Source organism: Piliocolobus tephrosceles, chromosome 4, assembly GCF_002776525.5.
Source record: "Piliocolobus tephrosceles isolate RC106 chromosome 4, ASM277652v3, whole genome shotgun sequence".
Lineage (NCBI taxonomy): Eukaryota > Metazoa > Chordata > Mammalia > Primates > Cercopithecidae > Piliocolobus > Piliocolobus tephrosceles.
Genome location: NC_045437.1, coordinates 158,092,819 through 158,098,818, shown reverse-complemented (window position 1 = coordinate 158,098,818; position 6,000 = coordinate 158,092,819). Strand labels below are relative to the sequence as shown.

Here is a 6,000-nt window from a genome sequence, read left to right as displayed (position 1 = left end):
TTTTTAAATTTCAATAGCTTTAGGGGTACAAGTGGTTTTTGGTTATATGAAAAAATTGTACAGTGGCGAAGTCTTGGCTTTTAGTGTACCTGTTTACTGCAACTTTTCTATCAGCATTTTAAACATTCTCAAGCCTCTCTCATCAAAAACTTTCCTTGTACCTCATATCCACCTCCTGCTACAGCCCCTATATCTCTTCTTGCCCACAGGCAAATTTCTTAAAAGATCTTCCATGTATACTAACTTTATTTCCTCTCCTCCTATTTACTTCCAAATCCAAAGTATCCAGTTGCACTTCCACCAATATCAGCAGAGACCTTTCCTGTCCTACCTCACTGGACCTAACTACAACAGGCTGGAACACTTCTAACCTGGCTCCTTTTTATGTCTCTTCTTCAGTCTTGAGTCTTCCCTTTTCCCCTCTCTGGACTCAATCCAAGCAACAAATATTTATTGAGTGTCTGCTATGTGCCAATTTTGCCTATCATATGCATTTAAAGTTGCATATTCAGCTTTTCTTTTCCTTTTTTTGGAGATGGAATCTCACTCTGTTCCTCATGCTGGAGGGCAGTGGTGCGATCTGTGCTCACTGCAAACTCCACCTCTCAGGTCAAGCAATTCTCCTGCCTCATCCTCCCAAGTAGCTGAGATTATAGGCACACACCACCACACCCAGCTTATAGATATATAATTTTTTTTTGAGACAGAGTTTCGCTCTTTGTGGCCCAGGCCGGAGTACAGTGTCATGGTCTAGGCTCACTGCAACCTCCACCTCCCGGGTTCAAGTGATTCTCCTGTCTCAGCCTCCCGAGTAGCTGGGATTATAGGTGCCTGCCACCACGCCCGGCTATTTTTTTTATTTTTTAATTTTTTTAGTAGAGACAGGGTTTCACCATGTTGGCCAGGCTGGTCTCAAACTCCTGACCTCAGGTGATCTGCCCGCCTCAGCCTCCCAAAGTGTTGGGATTACAGGCATGAGCCACTACACCTGGCCTATTTTTTTTTTTTTTTTTAAGTAGACACGGGCTCGCACCATGTTGGCCAGGCTGGTCTCGAACTCCTGACCTCAAGTGATCTGCCTGCCTCAGCCTCCCAAAGTACTGGGATTACAGGTGTAAACCACCATGCCCGGTTCAGCTTTTCTTTATTCTTAACAATACTACCTTGAATTAAGGCACCAAAAGATTTTCTTTAGGTTTCAATAGCATTTCATTTCACCTCCCTCAGCGGTCCATTATCCTTTTATACTTAAAATGCAAATATTGTTTGCCTAAAACTCTTCAAAGCCTTTCCACTGCCCCCAAGTTAAACTCAAGCTCCTTAATTTACCATTACAAAGTCCTTCTTTTTATGATCTGTGTATTTCTTATGTATTCCTCAGCCTCACTACCGAGGCTAATAGGGTTGCCAGATAAAATACACTATGCCCAGTTAAATGTGAATTTCAAATTAACACTGAATAATATTTTAGTATATCACATTTAATAGCACAAGCATGAGCAACATTTAGGACATACTTATCTTAAAAATTATTTGCTGTTTATTAGAATTCAAATTTAACTGGGTATTCTGTAACTTTATTTGCTAAATCTGTTAATGCTAGAGACTAATCACTCCTGCTGTATGGATCTTTGAGGGTAAGAAGCAGCAGGTAGGTTTGAGAGCTCTGTAGGAGATAAAACTAATACCAAGATTTGGAAATAGATTAGATATTAGCCTGAGAAATGACAAAAAAGGAAGCATTAAGGATGACCCTCAGGTTTCTGGTTTGCTAAACCACATCTGTTAACCAACCTGGAGGATAATAATGTAGGACCAGGTTAGGTCTTGGCTGTGACAATTCTTAGTCCTCAATCCTCATTTGATTTCATAATCTTGATAACTTTTGTCATAGCAGGGATTATTCCTTCCTTAAAACACTCTCCTCTCCTGGCTTCATCATTCTTTCCTGGTTTTCTTACTACAGCACGAGCCTTTAGGTCTCAGTTTTTTTTTTTTTTTTTTTTTTTTTTGCTGGATATTTCTCCCTTTCCCTACCTCTAAATGTTGGAGTGTCCCATTTCCATTCACTGTGTATGCCTTTTTCTTTTTTTTTTTTTTAATTATACTTTAAGTTCTAGGGTACATGTGCATAATGTGCAGGTTTGTTACATATGTATACCTGTGCCATGTTGGTGTGCTGCACCCATCAACTTGTCAGCACCCATCAATTCATCATTTATATCAGGTATAAAAATTATTTTTACCTCCTACATGATTTCATTTAATCCTATGGCTTCAAAACATCTCTTTGCTGGCTCCAAGTATGTATCCATAGCCCTAGCCTCTGGTCTGGAGTTCTCCAGACTCCTGCATCATAAACTGCCTTCATGACATCTCCACTTGGAAGCTAATAAGCCTTTCAGTTTTTAAATATTTTATTGAAGTATACCACATATATAATAGCAGTCACAATCTTGGTATATATGTATTCATCCAGGTATCTACCAACCAGATCAAGATATAAAATATTTCCAGCACCTGAGAAGTTTTCTATGTTTTCTTTCCTTGTTGGCACCCTTTTTCCAAAGACTACCACTGTTTTGACATATCACCCAGAATAGTCTTGCCTGTTCTTGAACTTTATATATATGAAATTATATAGTATATACATGTTCTGTCGGCGTTATTTCACAAAACATTATGTGTATGGGCTGACAGATCAAATTTAATATGTCCAAAAAAATTCTCTTAACCATTCTCCCAACTTGGTCTGCCCTACAGTGCTCCCATCTTAATAAATGGTATCATCATTCATCTGATTTCTCAAGAATTTAATACTCATCCTTGACTTCTATTTTTTTCTCTTACCTAATATCCAGGATAATCACAGATTCCTGGTATATCTGCCTTTAAAATATACTCCAAATCAGACCACTGCTACTATCATAGTTTAAAGCACTATTATCTGATCACTGTAATAGTTTAATAAGGTCTCCTTGCTTCCACTCTTGCCCTCGTAGTCTATTCTCCACAAAACAGCCAAAATGATAATTCTAAAATATATAATCTGAGTCTTTGGAACATAGAAACTACCACCTCTTAGAACCTTAGGACCACAGATGCACTGGACCCAGACACAAAGAACTCAAGGGCTCTTGGAAGCTTGGAGTTTCTCCAGTTTAGAGCTTGCTCCTCTGGAGTGATGGATAAAGCAGAAAGAATAGGTGAAACACAGTAGTTTCTCAGATTTATATTTAGATTATTTTCCATCTTGCTATAACATATATGAATATCCTAAAATGGTAATGTCAAGTGTTGTAGCTACTGACCTATGGGATTATTTAAATTCATTTAAAATGAAATAAAATGTGAAATAAAAAATATATATCTGATCATGTCATCCCTCTGCTCTAAGATGATCTAAGATGTATTTCTCAGTACATTTAGAATAAAATCCATAGTCCTTACAATAGGATACAAGGCTCTACTTTATACAACCTGGTTAGCTCTCTGACCACAATTTCAACCATTCATTTTCCTGTTCACTGTGCTCCAGCCACAATGACCTCTTTCCTCTTCCTCAAACATGCCAAGCACATTCCCATCTCATGGTCTTTTCATGTATTGTTCCCTTTGCCTGGCATGCTCTGCCTCCCAGGTTTCCACAAGTCTGACTCTCTAACTTTATTCAGGCTCTCACCTCCTCAGAGAGGCCTATCCTGATTGCTCTATCTAAAATAGCATGCTTGGTTACACCTCTTTAGCCTACCTTATATTCCTTAGTTACTGTTATTTCTACTTGACATTATATATTTATTTATCTGTTTATTATCTTTTTTTCCACTATGTAACATTTGTTCTATTAGGGCAAGGATACTGTCATGTTTCCCAGTAATTAAAACAGTCAGTGTCATACTTAGGTGTTTAATAAATATTTGCTGAATGAACTAAATTAATGAACACTAAATTGAGATGCCTCTAAAATATCCAAGAGGAGATATCTAGAAGGCAGCTGCATATAATGGTCTTAACCTTGGAAGAGGAAAGTCTAGGTTAAGAGAAAACCTGGAAATCCTGCCTATTACATGACACCTATACATATCAGGCAGAAGATAAAAAGAGATTAGAATCTAGGAACTAACTTTGAAAAAATCCCACATTTAATGACTGATGTTGGCAATTAAGATTGCAAGTCTGAACAGGAGTTGCTTGAGAAGTACTTTCTTGTTTATTTATTTATCACTATTACTAGACTATACAATCCGTGACAGCAAGAAAATAGCCATTTCTGAATTTCTTAACACTTAATAGAAGAGCCTGGCACACAACTGAAACACAGCTGGATTTGTTGAATTAAGAAATGTGTAAGGAAGAACAAAGCAAGATGGCTGAATAGAAGACTCCACTGATCATTGCCCCTAAAAGGACACCAATTTAACAACTATCTACACACAAAAAGCACCTTCATAAGAACCAAAATTCAGGTGAGCACTCATAGTATCTGGTTTTAACTTCATGTTGCTAAAGAGGCACCGGAAAAGGTTAAGAAAGACAGTCTTAAATCACCAACACCACACCTCCTTCATCCCCCGGCAGCAGCCCTGTGGTGTGTATAGAGAATCTGTGCATTTGGAAGGAGAGTATAGGGATTGTGAGACATTGCACTGAACTTAATGCTGCCCTGTCAAGCGGAAGGCAAACCTGGCTGAACTCAGCTGGTGCCCACTCAGACCTAGCCAAAGGGAAATCGCCATTCCAACAGTCAGAACTTGAGTTCCAGCAAGCCTTGCCACTATGGAATAAAATGCTCTGGGGCCCTAAATAAACTTGAAAGGCTAGGCTACAAGGACTGCAACTCCCAGGCGAGTCCTAGTGCTGAACTGGGCTCAGAGCCAGTGGACTTGGGGCAGCGGGGTGGGTGGGGGGAGGGGATGTGACCTACTGAGACACTAGCCAGGGCAGCTAAAGGAGTGCTTATGCCACCCTTCTCACAACCCCAGGCTGCACAGCTCATGGCTCCAAAAGAGACCCCTTTCATCGGCAATAGCCAGGTATTAGTTACAATGAGCCTTGGGTGAGAACCAGGGCTATGCTGGCTTTAGTTCTGACCAAGTGCAGTTCCAGTATTGGGAATTGGAGGCCACAGAGGTGCTTGTGTTACCCCATCCCCAGCTGCAGGCAGCTCAGAACTGAGAGAGAGAGAGAAAGAGAGAAAGAGAGAAAGAGAGAAAGAGAGAGAGAGAGAGAGAGAGAGAAAGAAAGAGTTTCTGCCTGGTAATCCAGATAATTCTTCCAGATGCTATCCAAGACCACCAAGGTGGTACCTCCATAAGTCTTCAAGAACTACAGTGTTACTGGGCTTTGGGTGCCCCCTAATGAAGATACAGTTTAGATCACAACACCCAAGTCCTTTCAAATACCTGGAAAGCCTTCCTAAGAAGGACAAGTACAAACAAGCCCAGAATGCAAAAATTACAAGAAATAGCTAACTCCTCAGTGTCCAGACACCAACAAACATGTACCCAGCATCAGTACTATCCAGGAAAACATGACAGCTCAGTCACAGAGGGGTAGTGCACCAACGAGGTTCACTGAATGAACCAAGTAAAGCACCAGGGACCAATCCTGGAGAAACAGAGATATATGACCTTTTAGACAGAGAATTCAAAACAGCTGTTTTGAGGAAATTCAAAGAAATTTAAAATAACACAGAGAAGAATTCTGTCTTGTAATGTAACAAAGAAATTTAAATAACTAAAAAGAAATAAGAAGTAATGGAGTTGAAAAATGCAATTGACACGTTGAAGAATCCATCAGAGCCTTTTAATGGCAGAATTGATCTGGCAGAAGAAAGCATTAGTGAGCTTGAAGACAGGTTATTTAAAAATATATAGAGAAGACCAAAGAAAAAAGAATAAAAAACAATGAAGCATGTTTACAAGATCTAGAAAATAGCTTCAAAAGGGCAAATCTAAGGGTTATTGGCCTTAAAGAGGAGGTAGAGAAAAAGACAGGGGT

General features: G+C 39.5%; 1 protein-coding gene across 1 annotated transcript in view; it reads right to left on the bottom strand.

Moving 5' to 3' along the window:
- MEIKIN (meiotic kinetochore factor) overlaps positions 1-6,000 on the bottom strand; it is a 135,776-nt gene that overhangs the window by 72,304 nt on the left and 57,472 nt on the right. The gene's annotated exons all lie outside the window — the stretch shown is intronic.